The following is a 21,054-nucleotide window of genomic DNA, read 5'->3' on the forward strand; positions in this document are numbered from 1 at the left end:
TCTCCGTCCCCTCTCTCTCAATTGTGTTCCATTGCCGAAAGCGTCTAATGAATCAAGTGACTTAACCGGGCCACAGTGTTCATGGCGTTTACAGTTCTACGTGTGACTGGTCAGAGTCACTGCAGTTTAATACACAGAACATATTCATACAACCTTGTCGGGTAACCCCATTAGAGTTTGAAACAATTTATTGGTACTGAACTATTTTCTCTTGAATGTTATGCAAGCAATAAAAAATAATCTCAACCAATGGCATGAGTTTAGGGCAGGACTATCTGTTTGACTGACCAATGGAGACAGGAAACACTCGGAGAAGAGAGTAAGGAATGGGATCAGGAAAGGACCACGAGCCAGGACTCGAACTCGGGTCACCCAGATCGCTTTGTGTCAGAGCAATGTCCACAAGACTATGGCTACAAAAAATTATAAATATAAAAAAAAAATAAAAAAATAATAATAAAAATAAATATAATAAAATAAAAAAGTTGAATAAAAAAATAACAGTAGTAAAAATAAATAAATGAATAAATAAATAAAATAAAAATCCAAGGTCTACGTATTATTAATAATAATATTAAAAAATCCAAGGTGTAAAAATAAAATAACATAAAAATTCAGGGTCTACATATTAATAAGAAAAAAATTAAGGTCTACATATCAATCAAAATAAAATAAATCCAAGTTCTACATATCAATAAAAATAAATAACATAAAAAGTCGAGATGCATATATCAAAAAAAAAAAATAAAAAAAAATATTGCAATGTCTTAATTTTATCAGTTCATGCATTCTCTGAATCACTGCTAACATCATGCTCTGCTTTTTGAGCAAAAGGAACACTTTTTCCCCCCAATTCAGATTACTGCCACAAGTGGCTAAAAAATGACACACTTCACCTTTAAATTATCAGTTGACACAATGATATAATTAGTGAAAATTGATGTTATAGTCTTCTATCTTTCACCCAGCCTGTTTACACCAGAGGTATTGTTTGCATGATACTATAGCTTTCGCTAAACCCAGCCTGAGGCTGTCATTATACATGTAAAATCATTCCTTTTGGACAAATTCACACTCATCCGTACGGCTGTAATCACATTTAAACAATTGGACATGCTGAGATTCTTCTTTCAAACAACATAAAGCTCTTGTTTGGCTTTAACAACAGTCTTATCACATGCCCTGGAAACACGATTTGACAAACAGCAGCGGCCGTGTGACCCATCTTAGAGCATTTATAGTTCTATTTGAAAACTGCTTTTTCTAATGTGCGTAATTGTAGCTTTAAATGAGGCATACTTTTTACTCTAAGACAAGGTGACAGCATTCGATGATGGCACACAATGGCAGCTAATGACTCCTTTGTTCCAGTAAATTGCGGGAATACTCATTACAGCTATTTTAAATGCGCCCAGACTTAGAGTTTAAATTGGGCAGTACTTAACCTACTTAAACATAATAAACCGTCCCAGCTGCTGTGGTCCTTGGCAAACTTGGGTAAAGATGCACAACTTTGATCTCAGAAGTCAATTAAACACTCACTAAGATTTTAAAACCAGAAGAAAGAGCAGAATCATTCTGCAGGATTCATATGCATTTGTTAAAAAAAAAATGAAAGGTGAAAAGTTTGTTTCAGCATTTTTTTTTTAATTTTTTTTTTGGTGGTAACACAAAAGTTCCTCCACTTAAAAAGTTGATTACTGAACTTTACTGAAACAACACTCTCTTTGCACAGAAAAATGTAAGTGCTTTAACAAAAATACAAGCTTTACTTTCAATAAATAATGGTGTCAGATGCCTGGAAGGGGCCTGACATGAAGCACTGTTTAACTCCACTGGAAATGTGTCAAAGCACATCACCAGAACTTCTGCTACCTACAGAAAAGTCCCACCAAAAAAGAGTGATTTAGAGAACTATACAGTTTGAATATTACTTTTTTAAGAAGTCCAAAGATTTTATGCAAATGGTTTAACAAAAATACACACTTTTAAGCGGTCAGGTCAACATGTCTCTTAGACTTATGTTGTAAATGTATTACAGTAAACATGATTTGTTTTGTTTTTACAAACTTAGGGACAAGTCAAAATGAACATTATTATTATTATAATTTTGTGTTGGTAATTGACAGCATTGTACAGAATATTTCTTTAATGTTTAATGGTAAACACAGCTTGCAAATAGTTTCTGAACAGAGCCACTGTTCATAAAATGGCTAATATTAATCAAACAACAATACTGAAGAAAAAGAACAAAGTATTTTGCTTAATTATTAATAAATAGTAATTAAAGTAACTGATTTCAATTAGAAGATAATTTTCAAAAAAGAATGACTTAAAACAGGTAGAATTGGGTACAAATTTAAATATTAAAAGGCTAAATGCCTTTATGGAAAATTGTTTTTATAGATTTTTGAATTGCTTTAAAGAGGACCTATTATGCCACTTTTTACAAGATGTCTCAGGTGTCCCCAGAATGTGTCTGTAGCCGCGTTTCCATTACCCTTCAAATTGCGCAAATTGAAATTGCGAATTGAAAATACCCCAATGGAAACACGTCAATTTTGCAAAAACTCCCATTTATCGCAAAAAGTTTTTACGCTCGCATGAGGTGGTTTTTCAGGCAATTTGAAAAAGGAATATTTCGAAAAACTGCAATAGAAACATTTTTTGCGCATTTACAGGTCACCTGACATAGATGACGCGGTGTGTTTGGACAGAATATGAGACAGAGTTCTTTATTAAATTCATAAAAGACAAAAGAATGACAGAAATACTGGATTCTAAACCTCAAAGAAATGCCACAATCAAGACCTCGAAGCAGAAATGAGTGAGAAAACCCCAGAAACACATAATATACAGCTCACAGTAAGGGTCTTTCCTTGCCATCAATGCTTGGATAACACGCCTACGTTTCCTTCCATTAATAATAATAATGTCTAGTGCGGTATGTACGTGGCTGTGATGTATACAAACCTACCAACGTCCATTGCCATGATTTTTGGAATGACTTATCGCGAGAGGAAAACTTACGTTTTAGTCGCATAACATCGGTTAATGGAAACGCCGTCATTTCGCAATAGTTTTTTAGCGATATTTAGAAAAAAAACGCAAATTTTTGCGCAAATCTGTAATGGAAACGCGCCTTGTGATGTGTCTGTGAAGTTTCAGCTCAAAATATCTCACAGATAATTTATCATACCATGTTGTAAATGCACATTTTTGTGTGGAAGGAAAACCATGCTGTTTTTGTGCATGTGTCTTTAAATGCAAATAAGTTGCGGAGCCTTTACAGCGCATGCCTCGGATACTCGGCCAAAAACTAAAACATCTGCTTTGTTTTGATTATCATCTCTATTGCGATCACACTCGCATGACATTACAATTCTTCATCATCATGAAAGTTTATTATCTGCATGCGTTTTAAAGCCATATCATTTTTCTGAGCGCACACATCCGAAGCACACGGACAAAGAGCTGATGTCAGACGGCGCGTCCCGTGAGTATTAAACTAAGTTATCTTACTGCGCTTAAACTGTCACATACACTCAAGGTTATGTCAAAAACACAAAGTTCACATAAACACAGCAAGTAAAGAAATCGCATGTGTACATTAGATATGTGTATTAAAGTGAAAGCAGCGTAATATACAGGATATATACTGCTAATATGAATCAAACAACAAAAGAAAAACATAAAATCACTCACTGCTCTTGACTGAATAACTTTAGTAGCTTTAATAAGAATACATTTATTACTTGAATGCCTTTCACATTCACTGTATAATCTAGTTTTAGGAAGCAAGACACTACAAAACAAACAGTGTGTTTGAGAAGTCTCAGCACAAACGGATGTGTAACTGTAATACGAACAGGAAGCTGACCATCAGATGAGAGGAAGTGAAGGGGAGAGGGGAGGATGACATCACCAAGCTCTCAAAACACACACACAAACACAGATGCAAATGTTGCTGTTGTTGTAAAGTGACTAAGGTGTTCATTTTCCCTTCTCCCCCTTTGAAACGTGCCAGATGCCAGGCGAAGTACCAGGATGCCACAGGCATTCACAAACACACACGCTCACGGTGAGAGTGGGTAGGTGGGTAAGGACGAGAAGCTCCCGCGGGGCAAGTCTGAGAGAGGAGGGAGGGAGACGGGGATGACAGTGGAAGAGACTGAATATGACTGTGTAATACTCGCCGTGGGCCTCAGAGGCTGAGTCCTTATAACTGCCTGTAAAAGATGCAAATTTGGTGAAATTATCAGCTGTAGGGCCGCGGGCTGTTTTCCAGCGGCCCTCTCTCGGCCCCCCGGCCCCCGCGCTGGAGGAAGTATTAGAGCGAGGAGCAGAAAGAGGCAAAGTTCAGTTAGCTTGGGGCGAGCCCCTAACCAAACTCCTCCAATCGGGGACATATGAAGACTCCTTTTACTTGAAAGACCTCTTACGGCCCTCCACCGCACAAACCAAACACAAGCAAATAGAAAACAGTGACAGAATGAGACTCGAAGAGTGGAGGAGAGAGCAAGTGCCAAGGAGAAGCAACTGGAAAGGAACCTTCAGGCAGGTTACAGGGTCTCACAAAGGAATAAAAATACAGATGTAAGGCCCGTTCACACCAAGAATGATAACTATGAAGATAACCATAACGATAACTATATTATCTATTTGCATGCTTTGCAAAAAATTATTTTTCAAAGATGTAAATAAAACAAAGGTTTACAAGAACATACTATTTCAGTCTAACCTTTCACGTTTAATTCAATGTGTTATTCTCGCAGTTTCTTGCAATTTCTGAGTGAAAATTGTTGAAATCCTAAAAGAATCCTGTAAAGTCGATGTCCCCACTACGTATAACAGAAAATCCAGCGTTTAGTTAATCCTGCTCGTTGTCACAGTTATAAACGCGACGGCTTTCTTTTTCCATAAGGGAGTTTGGGAGTCACAAAGGCTTTGTTTCCAGACGGACTGTTAAAGAATGCGACATACATGTCTCCCGGAGATCCTGGAGAATTCAACCAATCAGATGATGACGTCGAAACTCCAGAAGTGTTTCCCATTTTGTGTGCCTTATGCATCAGACGTTCAGCCAGAGGTCTGTGGGCGCGACATCTGAGGCTGAGACTATGCAGAGCGGGACACGATCAAGATGAAATTCAAGATTCAAAATTTTCAACGTTTTTAATGCATGTTCCTGGTGCAAAAAAAAGTTTTTCTTTATCAAAGTCACCTCTTAAACAATTTTTTGTTTAACCCATTGTAGTCTTGTCTTCCATTTTTTCTCACTGAATATCTTGTTTTATTTAAAACTTGAAAAGCAGGTGCTCAACCAATAGAGGAGTTCCATCTCAAAATCTCAACTCTAGAAAAAAAGTGTAACACAACTTAACTTAAAACATCTATGTCTGTATAGTGAGTGTTAGACTTTTCACAGAAAAACATGTTGAAGTCAATCAGGTTGCATGTTGACTTTAAACTCGGGCTGACATGCAGCATTGCAGCTTGCTATCCGTTCGATGTATAATATTAGTTTTATTGTTTTCAACAGAAATAACTGTATTGTCATTGAATGAAATGACTCTTTCTGTGACAAACGGTTGGTATTACCGCCCACCTCTACAGACGTACATTCACAAGAAGGGTTCAGAATGGATCATTATGTAAGCACAGGTACATGTTACAGATGTGGTCGTCACACAAAGAGCCTCTTTCTCCTGAAAGTATAGACAAGGAAATGAGAGTCCACATCAAGGGCTGTAAACATGAGCTAATCTTTTCCTAAAAGAGGGGAAAAAAGGAAGTTTGTGATTGGAGATGAACTCCATTATGTGAAGAGCTGCTCTCTGAAGGTGATTGGTTGAACTGAGGGTGGAATCGCGACATAGAAAGACGCTTGGCGTTTATTGCGGGTTGAGTCTCGGGGTCTCAGAGGGGTAACAAGCGTTGAGTGCCGGGGTGGTCTGTTTCTGTGTCGCCTCTGATGCCTGATTAAAATATTATCAACAGCAAGGGGGCGCAATCAAATGATAGGAGTGACAAATGATCTTAAAATTATGTTCTGGGAAAAAAAAGAGCAGTTTTATGGTCTGTTTGTATGCAACAATAATAGTATGTTTTCCACATACTATGTTTTCCAGCTCCACAGAACACAATTCCAATAAAGTTTAACATTTGACATGTTGCAAAGCTAACATGATAAAACAAAAATAATAAAATAGATAAAACAAAATGTATTTAAAAGTATCATTTTTGATAGCAAATGACTGCATTTTTAAAATTTATTGAAATAATTTGTTTACAATTCATGTTAAACAAAATATAAATAATTATTTTTAAACAAATAATTTATAACATATTTTTATTTATGTACAACATAACAACTGCAATATGCATAAAAATACATAGCACACACATTTTTTATTGGTTCAATACAAATAATTGAATTCAGTGCTTTATGTTAGGATCAGTATCAGGTGAAACACATGTAAACTAAATATTATATATATATATATATATATATTATATATAAATATCTCTTTTAGATTTCCAATTTACATGTATATATAAAAAAAAGTTTAAAAAGAAATGCCACCTCAAAAATATTGGTTGCTTCACAATAAGTTGAAATTTCTTAAAAAAAAAAAAAAAATAATAAAAAAAACAGTTGTTGTATAATTACCTGTATAAATTGCCTTACATCCCGAAATAAAACATCCTTACTAAATGACAAAGGTGAAGCCCTGAATGCAGAGAGATGTGATGCATGGCAAACTGTTGCATAAAGAAAGTACACAGCACCAAACACATCTAAAACACATCTAGCCGGAGGTGGATCGTGTCTGTGGCCACCCTGCATGTGCGATGGGGACATAAACGTTTCACCTTTAACTAATTGTGTTTTTTAAGCTCGGGTTCCTGTAATTCTGCAGGACGGGGTGATCCTGTGAGGAAACATATGGTGTGGGACTCCTAAAGCTCTTAGCTGAGGCCCATCACACGGAGACGTCTCCGCAAACGGCGAATGTCACGAGCAGGCGGTGCACGAGCTCTCCACTCACCCATTAAAGCGGAGGAGAGGACAAGAGGAGAGAAATATCCAAGGCTGCGCCATTTTAGCTGTAAAGAAGTTACCGGTTCAAATAATGCCAGAGTCTCTCGCTCCCCCCGGTAAGATGCGTGTGATCTGCTGGGACCGAGTGATCCGAGATTGCTTTTCCCACCAATCTCTTTCAAATGTCAGAGTTTTTTTTTACTTCTTTCTAGAGGAAGAAGGATGAGAGAAGGCATACAGCAATATACAAGAGCACGACACACAGGTGGGGAAGAAATGGCCAGGACCTGAGTGGAAGCACCCTCTGGAGACAACAAGGGACGGGCCGTAAAAATCCCAGAGTCCCACACATGCACTTGCATGCAATATAACAGTAGTCGGGACAAAAGCATCAGCGTCATATTAGCATTGTGAGGGGAAAAAAAAATCAAATGATTTGCATCAAGGAAAATCTGTAAAAAGTAAATGGAAACATGGACATGGTAATGTTTTGGGAATGCATGATTAAATTAGTCAAAATAATTGGTTAGTACTTTTTTTACATTACAATGTAACTACACCACTACATCAAGTGTAACTGAGTAATATTATATTAACTACATGCACTTACTATAGAGTTACGTTTAGGGTTAGAGTTTGTTACATGTAATTATTATTATAATTATGCATAATTTACTGTTATTACTATAGTAGGCACATGTAGTAACTTGTAACTACGTCACCTTAAACTAAAATGTTACACAATAATTAAATGCACTTAAGAAGTACGCAATTTCTGCTAAACCAGCATCACCGACAAATTGCAAAAATAATTACCATTTTCAAACAGGTTTCCAGAACATTCTTCATCAGATAATCCTGACCCGATAGCCAATGTTGTGCTGATCAAGAAGCTAAAAAACAAAACAAAAACAGAGATTTCATTTCTAGCATCAGCAAAACAGTAGTATTCAAAATTCAATTAAATATCAATTTAAAATCCAATTATAAATCAGATATTCAGTTACCGTAAATATCTGGCTTGTTTATGACTGAATGCTTTTTTTAAGCTGACTTTTTGATTCTCGTCATATCTGCAAGATGAGCACAGCTGAAAAGTGCAACAATGGGACTTTTTTTAAAACAACCCTGACTTCCCACGTTGAGGGCGTGTAAAAAGAATAATCAACGCACTTTGAGATTGATCATAATTAAGTTAATTATGAATGTTGACTGTACAAATACATTTTTATGCATTTTGTACACTGTTGAAGAAAAGCACTTATAGCTGTACGACAGTGACAAAAACAGAGCATAAAGCACATATAATCATTGATTTAACACCTTATACACATGCTTTGCTCTTCACTTTATTGCTATAGCACAAAAATATATATATATATATATATATATAAATTTGTTCAATGCATTTGCTTCATGATTATGACGTCTTGTAAGAAGGAACTTTCCAGGAGGGCTTGAAGGTAGCGATGGTTGCATTTGATGCACAATTCAACTAAATCTCTCTCAGAGAGAGAGAGAGAGAGAGGGAGGAAGAAATCATGTAACTGCGGTCGGAGTAATCCAGTGTGTATACCACAGGGAGGAGCTGTGGTTCTGCCTCCATCAAACACACTGAATCAAGTCTCTCTCTCTCTCTCTCTCTCTCTCTCTCTCTCTCTCTCTCTCTCTCTCTCTCTCTCTGTGAGCTGAATGGAGTAACTCTTGGCTCTGTGCCTCTCTATGAGAAGTCAGAGTGCTTTTGAAAGGCTTTCTGAAGACTTAAAAGCCCTACTTTTTTTTTTGTCCTTTAAAATTTGGTGCAAGGAGTAACTGACAATAAATGCACTTTATGTTTGTTTCCCATGTTCGTTTTGGTCTCTAAATCATTCAAAAATACTTTACTGCGTATAGATCACAAGATCAACAAGTCAAATATTTTTGAATGAAAGGTTAACATCCTGCTTCAATGAAACGTTTCATTCATTTCCAGTGGATTTATTTTTCTTCGCCTTAAACATGTCATCATAATAAACCCGCTCGATCCCTTCCTGTTGTTTTAACCCCTGAAAGTATGCGAGTGTGTTTTGAGATGCATAAAGCAGTCAGACGGCACGCAAAGAACTCTCCGACCACGTTTCACAATCCCGAGTCCCCCGATGAGAGAACTCGATCAGTAAGATGCCATTCCCAAAGAGTATCCGTTCTCCTCGGAGACGTGTCAAAGTCACTATTTCAAGCTCTCAACGCCTGATCCGAACCGCAAGGTGGATCCTATTTGTGCTCGTGTTCTGTTATTGTGGGGTTTCGGTGGCACATGTGGTTTAAACGAAGCCTGCTGAAATATGGCGAGGAGAAACACTCGCTGTTTTGCTGTTTATTTAGCCCAATGTGGAGCATTAAATAACTCAGGAGAAAGTTTTATTGCTCAGGAGACTTCTCAGATATCCGGTGTCTCAATTAAGTATCAACTTTGTCTCAGAAGTTTCTCCTAAAATACCTAGGGAGACATTTTGGTAACACTTTACAATAAGGTCCCATTAGTTAATGCAACATTAAGCAATACATTTGTCGCAGTTTTTCAATGTTAGTTAATAAAAATACAAATGTTAGTTCATATTAGCTGATATAATAACTGCATTTTTTAAATTCAAGATTAAAACAAATGCTTTAGAATACTTTTCTCATTGTTAGTTCATGCTAACCAATGGAACCTTATTGTAAAGTGTTTTCGACATTTTAGACAACTGTTGACATACTGTGCATTAAAATTTGCTCTTGAAAAAAAAAGTATGAGAAATGTTTGTTCTCTGCCTTTTAGGATCTGTTTTCTGATACTCTTTCTGCAGAAACAAAAACTGAGAAGCAAAAGACGCAAGGAAAAGTTTCCAATCTCTGCATTTAATTACATTGCCATCTAGGAGAAACAATTGAGATATTATACAAATCTCATTTGAGGTTTCTCTTTCCCGCGGGAACGTGCATCTAAAAGTAGAGTTGAGGGAGTTTAGGAAGGAGTGCACTAAATCTTCATCAAGCATCATATCATCTTTTTTTAATGTAAAATCTCTTTCCAAATCAATTGACCCTGTTCTTTGGGTCAGTCCCGTTATGTTGAGATGTGTTCAGGGTTGTTGCATTATTTCTCTTGATTAATAAGGGCCCTTGGATGCAGCGCTCTGACCTCACATCAGTAAATGTGCTCCGAACACAAGCTGAGATGTCTGTACATCTGTGAGCATTGTGGAGATGGCATATTTACTGCCCCTGCCAGTGGGGTCAAGCCTCGGGCCTGTTAAACGTAGTGGAGGATGTAAAAAGCAATTATTCGTCAACGTGTGACCTTTAAAGCCGCCATCGCCGGCTCCTATCTGCTCTTCATTATCATAGGTGATGATCTCCTACTTGTTCTGTGAGTTCAGCATATGCCGTACGTCCCACTCAGAGAAACGCCACATACAACAGCGAGCAGTTAATGGATAACATGGATGTATTTTCGATCATTTTCAGCGCTTGGGTTCTCAAGGACAAAGTCTAATTTTTTTTAATTGTTAATTTATGTATGCGGGGGGCCATTGGCCCTTTTTAAGATACCGTTTCAAGTAAAAAAAAAAAATATATATATATATATATATTAAGGCATGATTTACTCACCTTCATGTCATTCCAAACATGTATGACATTCTTTGTTCTGTAGAACACAAAATCAGATATTTTAAAGATATTCTGGTCATACAGTGAAAGTCAGTGGGGTACAAAATCCCACAACATACAAACAAATAGTAAGATATTTTTTCAAAACATTTTATTTTATGTTGCACAGAAAAAAAAAAAGAAAAAAAAAAACTAGAGAAAGGAGAAAGTGAAATTTCTCAAATAACATAACTAATAACATAACATAAAAAATAAAAAAAAATCATTTTCAAACAGGCTCTCTCAAACTCTCTCCCTGTCCGCCAATGCCAGACAAACAATTACAGTCCCAAATTCATGACGCTGACTGAGCTGATGTTGATGTGTTGAGATGCTCAAAATAGTTTTTATACTTTTCAGGGAAATCATCCTTTGAATGTCTTACTCGTAGATTACCATAAACGAAAACTGAAGAAGAATTTAAAACAAGACAAATCACTTTTATAAGTAGTTAAACTTTTAAAAACATCCCCTAATAACCCAAAAGCAAGCAGTACATTCAGTGTGTAAACCCTATAATCACCATTTACAGTATTTGTGTTTAACTACTGTTCAAACTCAAACAAATTATAAGCAAGGTACCACTCAAAAACGCCACCACAACCAATCACAAAATGAAAAATTTAATTCTATTGTGTTCATTTCTTAGCTACTAAAACCCATCCATTCTGTAGAGCCCCAGAAACAAAAACTACACAGGGCTCTCAAGAAATTAGAAAGGTTTTTTTGATGTGGGTCGGGGGTTTTTGAGATTAAGAGAGGATAGCTGAGGATGTCAAGTTCTCCAGTCATCCTAATAAAAACACAGCAAATAAGATGTCGTCCTGTTTGTATTCATTATCAGTTCTTACATGCACACACTCTTGCATTAAACATTAGACAGCCTCTGATGTCTGCTTAACAGTTTAATCCCCCCCTTCTCCATTCAGCCTGTCATAATAAAACCAGCCGAGCACACAAAGTCAAATATAAGCACTAAGAGGAGGGTGTGCGTTCGTTCACCGTTCGGAGAGGAAACGTGGTGATCTCCCCTCTTCACCTCGCACTCACGCAGGGCCGATCGCACCGTACGCCTCAAGTGTGACACTTCAATTCAATCTTCCCAGTGTGTCGAGGCCAGCCTATCAGCTGGCTGCAGGGCGAGTGTGGCGCGCATGCGGCGGGACGATAGCAGGCCCTTCAAAAGACCCCCTCCTCTGGAGCCCCTACAATGGAGCCCACTTCTGTCAACAAAGCACTGAACGAAGGAACCCACATATCTACTCTATGGAAAAGATTAACTGTAGTAAATCCCTTTAGCCTGCCCCCAACACCCCCTTCCTCGAAAACCCACCCCTTCTTCCTCTTCTGCTTTTTTTTTTTTTTTTTTTTACATATAAATGTAAGTCATTTACTGGATGCTGATCCGCTGCGCTGAACTGGAAGGAGAGCGTTAAAGATGAGGGGTGGGTGAAATCAAAATGAGAATCTCGTTAACATCTCAGTTGTTTCTACATGACAGTGATGAGAGCGAATATAGGCTTTTGCTTTCTCATGTAGAAAGAAGATCCATTGATCTCGCATGTGTCTCATCTGGAGTTCCAGGAAAGGTATCAACAATATCTCATAGTGCTCACACTTTTGCTAAAATCTTAGGATAAGACAGACGTCAGAGGTCTCAAGAAACACTTCTCATCATAAACTACACCTGCTGTGCTATTCACATATTTTCTATTTTTATTTGTCTTCAGGAATTTTAGTTGAAACATCTGAGACAAAGGTGAGTTTCAGAAGAGATCTCACAATGCAGGGTGCAAAGATCAACATCAAAAACTCCATAAACCAGCAAAACATAACCACATAAACACATATATTTATACTATTCACATATTCCTTTTTGATTTATCTGAAGGTACTTTGGACTCTTAAGGAGAAACTTATATTTAACATAAGATAACATACCTGAGGCCTCCATTGTGTATGAAAAAAACATTTCATTTCCTCTGTGGGACCTGTTGGAAAGAGAAATAATCTCTTTCATATCTCAGTTGTTTCTCCTTGACAGTAATGAGATTAAATGGAGAGTAAAAAGAGACTTTAAGCATCCTTTTTTTCACTAGAGAAAAAGACTCTAGTGTCTTCAACTGTGCTTTGCAAATCTACAGACTTCAATATGAACTCAACTGTTTCTCATAAGTTATGCTATCCACAAAATGTAGTTTTATGCTACTCAGATATTTTCTATTTCTCATTAATGCTATTTTTCGGATTCTGAACGTCATGAAAACAAATTTAACAAATTTGTTTGAATTGTTATTCATCATAAGGGATGATAAGAGTATCATCTAAAGCAACTGTGATTCTTCAAATAATCAAAGCTGAGACCTCATTAAGTCTCCTGAGCAGCAAAAGAGCAATTCCTCTTCCCCTGGGAAGTGAAAAGAGTTGGACAATAAGAAAGAAAGGAAAAGAAGTGTAGCGGAATGCTTGAAGAGTGAAGCATTGAAGCTCTCCGAAAACTACTTCACAATGGCAGTGATCCATTGCAAATACAGTTTAATACAGAGAGAGCACATCCAACGGCTCGCGCGCCGCGTGGGTTGAAACCACATGGCCATTTCTCCATTAATTCCGGAGAGGGAGAGGGAGAAAGAGAGAGAGAGAGCAGGGAAATACAGAGTGACTTGCACGTCACCAGTGCGAGGTGGAAAAGCTCTACAAACAGTTCAATACCGCTGCCACTGTCCAAACAGCCCGCTCCACTCATTAATTTTAAAAAGTTGTGTGAATCTGCCTTGAACAGTAAATATTTAACCAGCACTCTGCGTCGCCTGGCCCTCGTAAGCTCAACTTTAAACACACGCACACACACGCACAGAGAGCGGCTGAAAACTAATTACCAGAGGCAGAGCCACTTGTCGGCCGCCACAAGAAATAGAAGGTCAAGAGAGTCAGTTCGGCTCTGACAAACAGTCACGCTACTGAATGATACAAATTAGCCATAGGGCAACTCTCTCGCTCTGCCATTACGCGCCAGGAGAGAAGAGAACGGCGTGATCCATACATCTGCGCGTGATCGTTAAGATGTCTGAAAAGGGAATGCTATGAATACAAGAGTCTGGAATGAGGCGGACTTTCTTAGAGGGGAGTTAATGATGTGTTTCTCGAGCCCTTTAACCATATACTGTGAATATTCCAGCAGCTCCCTCAAACTTTGTTTTATTATTGACCTCTGGCCCGAGGAGGATCTGGCAAAGCAGATGCGGAGCGATGCAGTAACGCTGCATATCAAATGTTCTAGTGCAAAGTCGAGCGCCGGCTTGATGGATTTCTGAGTTCGGCTCGACGATTTAGCAGCCGTGCCTCTTGGACTTTAAGTGACGGGAAATATTTTACCTCCTCTCGTGATGGCGGCGTGAAACGTATCAATCTGACCGGACGGAGAAGGGAGGGAGGGTCATTTTGGGGAAATGAGAGCTGGTTTGCGGATGGAGCGATTGATAGTTCAGAGAGAGAAAAATGCTACTGGGAGAGGAGGGAGTCTCTGGTGATCGCCGCAGACTGATGGATGACCAATGGGGTGTGATTTGCAGGGATGACTTGATAAAGAAGATGAGTGAACATCAGTGAGAGTTTAAAAATGAGTAGTGCAAAAAAAAAAGTCTGAGGGAAAGTCACATTGTAAACTTTACTTCTTGAAGTCCTACAAAAGTGCTGTTAAAAGATGAAATGTTGAAGCTTGGAGGTCAGTGTTCGCATTTCATCAATGCCGTGCGTTTGGTTGCTCGATGAACGACGGTTGATTGTGCGTTTAATGCTTTCATTGGCGAAAATATACAAATTTTTGTATAAAATGTAACCTACTTGATTGAATTGATAAATATAATGTATATAACCTAAAGAAGAACAAGAAATACATCATGTCACACATATGTTGACTTAAAATAAATCTTTTGATAAGTATTTTTTGATAAGCACTGCGAAAAGTGCTATAATCAACACACATTTTCAAACACAAAAAAGGCACGTTTTTTTCATGACATTGTTTTTTTTTTAGAAACCCCTATCTACAATGGAAAAAAATGATATTGACTATATAGTGCCTCCTCAAAAATGCAGTGAAATGTAGGTTGCGCAGAAATGTAGCCAGTCAAGTATTTCTATGGGGCCCCTGAAGGGACATGTTCATTGGGCCCCATTTAGATATTCTGTTGACTTTAAATAACATTGCACCTACATGTTAACTAACTCTCATTATTAGTTGTATTAGTTGAGTATTAGGTTTAGTAGAATAAGTTGGCATGTAGTTGCAAAGTTACTTATAGTCAGTTGAATGTCTGTTGGGGGATCGTCAAAACAAAGTCTTAGCAGATTTTAAGAAGACAGTCTTCTAATACTCTAATGAGAGTTATGTCCTCTTATCGGCTCCATATACAGTATTTCTGCCAAAAACGCTGTAGTTACTCCACAGATAGTGTTACTTTTACTCCTTTAAACAGTGTCATTTTTTATACTAACCTGATGGCTAATATCAGGCTACCACATTTGTTGTAGTTTATTTTATATGGTATAAACTACAATGGGGATTTTCACATAGAACTACATACATTATAATATGCTAAGTAAATGTACATAACCTCAACATGTGATTGGGAGTAGTTTCTGGTGACAGCACATCTTCACAGTTTGGCTAATGTCTGACCTGGTGCTCACAGTCATGAAGTAATTGCCTGATCATATAGGCCACCTGGAGTTCATTTAAACTATAGGAACTATCCCACACACAAATCCACGCTTGAATACCAGCGCTGAGCACTCCCACAGCCAGCTGCAGACCACTATTTGATGGAGAAAGCGTGTTTCTTGTTAGTCCGGCCTCTGCGGTCGCTCGCAGGAGTGAAATCCTGAAAATCCCAAAGTCAGACCCTCACCATTAACCAAATTCAATTTGTCATTTGAGTAATCATCCTTGATGGTTAAGAGCCCTACGATCATTCCTGATAAAGGGGGAAATTAGAGGATGAAAGACAGAAAGGGAGAGAAGGAACGTGAAGAAAATAAAGGTGGAAGACATCAGAAATTGTTCCTCAGCTGGTTGCTGTGATGTGATCTGATGTGCGGGGAGGACACACACACACACACACACACACAAACGTAGTGTTTGTGCCAGTATGGACGGCTGTGTGAAGCTGTCCTGGGACTGGTGGGAGAGAGAAAGGCTCGCTAGTTCTTGGCAGAGCGGTTGAACATCTGCATTTGGGCGTCGCAAGGGGAAAACCACGTTCTTCAGAGAACCGGCCTCGCGAGCTCCGGATAGAATACATTTGGAGGTCAGCGTGTGTGGAACAGGAATTATCAAAGAGAAAAAAGTCAAATGAAAGGAAAAGAAAGTGTCCAAACATGCAGAACGGACCACGGAGTCACGACCCGAACACTTGTACGGCACAAAGCGAGAGCCGCGCATTACAAAACGCCTGTAAATGTCAGAGATGCAAACAGTGAATATTTGCACAGCTCTGAGAATTCACCATAAGTTGTTTACACACATCTTTAATCGGCTCAATATCAACATTTCAAAGAACGTTTGAACAAACGTGCATAAGTGCTGAAACGAAGACGACCCGAACCCATGTGGTTTTCTCTTGCTCGGGTTGGATGGTCAAAGGTGGACATGTGTTGTCTAAATTAGGACTAACTTTCTTAATCATCACTTTTGTCTCGCGCACAGATAATCACACGTGCCTGCTGTCTTCCAGCTTCCACTACGGCAGAAATGTTAATTACGAATGATTAAATATCTCACTCCCGCTTGGAGACGGAGGTATATCTCCGGCTCGCTGTCAATCAAACCCAATGTACGCGAACGAAAACCTCTGCACTGCATCACAGAGGAGTATATTCTCAAAAACTTTTTATGTTTCTTTCCAGAGTATAAAACCACGTTTCCAAACAGAGGAGTTATCTGAATGCATAAACTTCAGGTGTCAACAGCGGTGGGATGAGAATAAAGCGAAAATCAATCAATAAATCAATAAAAATAACTTGTCTTTCTAGGGCACATCATTTCTGGGTCTGGAGAATGAGATTATGCCCATGCCTGGTTTTGCTAATTATGTAAGGGAATACTCGGATCCTTGAGCTGTCTATCAGAGCGCTACCCCAGGTGATCCACAAATGAATGTTTATCTTGGACCTTCAAAAGGAAATGACATCACGCAAGGCGTCCAGAAAACAGGAAGGAAAGATGCTGCCGGCATTATAGTCTGTGGGAAGATGAGAGAAGAGAGTTAAGCTGCAAAAATATTAAGTTTATTATTAATAGTAATGTCTTTTTTTATTTAATTCCAATTTTTACATTTCATTTTATGATTTTTTAATCACAATAATAATTACATTTCCTTGTTAAAAAGCTACTTAAAGGGATACTCCACTTTTTTTGGAAATAGGCTCATTTTACAACTCCCCCAGAGTTAAACAGTTGAGTTTGACCGTTTTCGAATCCATTCAGCCGAACTCCGGGTCTGGCGGTACCACTTTTAGCATAACTTAGCATAGATCATTGAATCGGACAGGACCATTAGCATCTCTCTCAAATAAATGACCAAAGAGTTTCGATATTTTTCCTATTTAAAACTTGACTCTTCTGTAGTTACATCGTGTACTAAGACCGACGGAAAATGAAAAGTTGCGATTTTCTAGGCTGATATGGCTAGGAACTATACTCTCATTCCTGCGTAATAATCAAGAAACTTTACTGCCGTACCATGAGTCCAGCAGGCGTAATGATATGACGCAGCGCCTGAATATAGTCCCCAGCTCGGTAACTTCCAACGTGACCGGGACTAAGTTTGTCTAACCTATTAGACCTATTTTCAGGCGCTGCATTAAGATTAAAATCTTAAATGCTAAGATTTATATGCTCCTTCAGCTAGGAGTTAAACTTATTTGAATCAGTCCACAGCCTAACCAAATGCTCCACTCTTCTCCACAATGGTAGCAGTGTAATTTAAATGGTTCTAATAATTCCAATGTAATTGAACATTAAACACAATTGCACAATATATCAAGTCAATAATTTCAACATTTATTCTTAATTCAGCTATATGCAAAGCATGCTGGGAACAAACATGCGCCGCTCAGTTTCAGCTAATGCAACACAAATCAATCAATCAAGTACATTTTACATATATTTAAGCAGATTGAACACAATCAAATTAAGTTTGGACAATGTATAGCAATTGTGTTGCTTAAGCTCATTTTAATGAAGCAATTTGAACAAGCAGTGCAATATATATATATTTTTTTCAAGCAATTTGAACAAGCAGTGCAATATATATATATTTTTTTCAGTGCAATATATTAAAAGCATCCCAGAACAGACTTTCCAATACGATGGAAATCGTAACATTCGTTTTTTGGGTGTTTTTTTTATCGCGAAATTAAACCCTTTACATTAGTTTAACGATTGACAATTAAGTATAGTGGACAATTATACAGGTTAAGTTAATTAAACGCAATACAATAGTGTTTTGGTGTTAAAAGAAATATATGTGTGTTACTTTAACAAAACATATGTATTAATTATGAACAAAACCAATTAATAAATAAATTAATTAATAAATTAATTAATTTAAAAAAGTACTATCTCCAAGTAGGAAACCTAATATCTCCAAAACCACTACTTAAAAAAAAAAAAAAAAACACAATTAAAAAATCTATAATAATTAAACAATGCTCTGCCAAAGTGGCTTTATATGTGGTCAGACACTCGCATGTGTCATTATATTAACATTTTACCAAAATCAAGCTCAAATGGAGTTACGATTTTCGTAAAAAAAAAAATTAACCAGAGAATTACGGACGTAGGCCTACATGTTTTGTCCGTCATTAGAACTGCCACATCGGAGGCTGTAAGTGCAAGTTTTCTGACAGAAATGTTTTCTGTCATTTGGCCAAAATCCCATAAAGATGAAGTCTATTTATATTTATAATGTTTGTGTCGGTTTATTAAAACATAAAAAAAAAAAAAAATGTGTATAACCACCAATTGCAAGCATAGATTGAGAAAGAAAGAAAGAAAGAAAGAAAGAAAGAAAGAAAGAAAGAAAGAAAGAAAGAAAGAAAGAAAGAAAGAAAGAAAGAAAGAAAGAAAGAAAGAAAGAAAGAAAGAAAGAAAGACAGACAGACAGACAGACAGACAGACAGACAGACAGACAGACAGACAGCCGTGTACATGCACAAACAGCCCAGAAGGCACAGTTGTGCAGGACAGGTGATGATTTGTGCGGTTATAAGCACTAAGAGCCGCAGGACTGTAGTCTGTGGTTTACTCTTCTGTGAGATCTGCTCAGATAATACACACCTATTTCACTCCACACAATCACACGTCTGTCACTCAAAGCACTGGAAGAGACGTTTATTAGCGTCTCATATATGGCTAATTTATGATCCACTAGCAAAGACTGACATGAACTAAAAAATGAAATGATGCTTTATGATTTTGAATCAAATATCATCTTATTTTCAAAGTATCAAGGGAGAAAATATATGTGTTCACAATGAGCTTGAGGCCATCGTTTATACGCCAGGTACAAGCAGATTTGTATTTGTACAAGTACAGGACAAAATGGCTTTAGGGCTGCAGGATATTTCTGTGAAGTACATTAAAAGAAAATCACATTTCTTAAAAAGGAATATAAAACCTACTGATCATGCCTGAAAGGTTTTAACTTTAGTGTGTGTGTGTGTGTGTGTGTGTGTGTGTGTGTGGGGGGGGGGGGTCTCTAAAAATCATATTTAGCTATTTGTTATAATAGTAATAATAGCTATAATAATCTAATATAATATGCTATAACAATATATAACAATAATTTTAAATGTAAAAACTACACATTTTCACTCTTTACAGTGTATCCTAGTACTTTTCGAGATAATTATCACATAATAAACTCCAACAGAATGATATACCTGATCACCTAGTCAGGGTTAATTTTCCGATAACGACCAACTGCACGTTACACCTAACATGAGTATATTATGTATAAAACTATGGTGATACCATTATCATCATTATAGTGTCTTAAGAGTCATGGTATTACCTTGGTTTCCCATGGTATATTTTTAAGGATTATTATAAGTTATACTCTCTCTCTCTCTCTCTCTCTCTCTCTCTCTCTCTCTCTCTCTCTCTCTCTCTTCATATTTAATGCATCCCCCGTTCCTCTCTCGCCATCTGCCCTCCCCCCTCTAACATTCTGGAATTTTCATGAGACAGGACAAAAATGGGCATTTCCCTTATTACCATCTCACAGTGGAAATCAAATATGCAAGGGAAGTAGTGTATACACTAATTAGTGCGGAATTCATAATTACTGTGCTCATTGATGGAGATACATTTGAATACGTTCGGGCCCTCAGGGACCAGCGCAGGCTGTCCAGAATAGGCAGAGAGAGAGAGCAGGAAAAAAAAACTGCCCTCAGCCCCTTTTTCTTCTCGAAATTAGGGATCTATGGCATGCCGTAGTGCCGCACGACGAAAGATCCAAAGCACCCACAATTTCTTTAAATATAATTAATCAAGTGGAGCGTGTAACCTAATGAATGTATTTGATAACAGGGCCTATTCAAATATGAGCTTTATCTGGCTGGTTGGGTTTGCTAAACTCTGCGGCGGCAGGAACTGCGACGCTGAGATTCTTCCTGTTCCTGTTCCCGTCTCCTGCGTGTCACAAGTGAACATGCTTGTCAAGGAGAGGAGGGGAGACATGTGACAGCCAAGACGCTCACTTTAATTGCTGTAGATTAATAACAATTAGAGATGCTGGGTAGAGCAGAGAACTCAAGATGAGAAACATCACAGCCCTGGGACGACTCTCACACACACACACACACAGACACACACACACACACACACACACACACACACACACACACACACACACACACACACACACACACACACACACACACACACACACACACACACACACACACACACACACACACACACACACACACACACACACACACACACACACACACACACACACACACACACCTACACACACACACACACACACACACACACACACACACACAGCTTTCCAAACCTCTTATTATCTTTAAAATTTCAAAATCGCAAGATCAATCAGACACAAGAATAAGACATTAATACTGAAAAAAAGTACTGTGGTGTTACCATGGAATAGTGATGGTACTTGCTGATCATACCATGGTACAATCATTCAGAAACATATATAGATATATATATATATGATTGCAGTATGACTAAAACACATAATTCAAAGAATATTATCGTACTGGTATTTTCCATTGCATTGTATTGCCCAGTGTAAGAA

General features: G+C 37.9%; 1 long non-coding RNA gene across 1 annotated transcript in view; it reads right to left on the minus strand.

Moving 5' to 3' along the window:
* Nucleotides 1-6,589: 6,589 nt before the first annotated feature.
* LOC308706977 overlaps nucleotides 6,590-21,054 on the minus strand; it is a 32,961-nt gene continuing 18,496 nt past the window's right edge. Inside the window, exons 3-4 of the long non-coding RNA XR_014032117.1 lie at nucleotides 10,679-10,715; nucleotides 6,590-7,938 (exon numbers count right to left, since the gene is read on the minus strand). This is a non-coding gene — a long non-coding RNA (uncharacterized lncRNA). The remainder of the gene's footprint in view (nucleotides 7,939-10,678; nucleotides 10,716-21,054) is intronic.

This window comes from Scardinius erythrophthalmus, assembly GCF_964197995.2.
Source record: "Scardinius erythrophthalmus genome assembly, chromosome: 18".
Lineage (NCBI taxonomy): Eukaryota > Metazoa > Chordata > Actinopteri > Cypriniformes > Leuciscidae > Scardinius > Scardinius erythrophthalmus.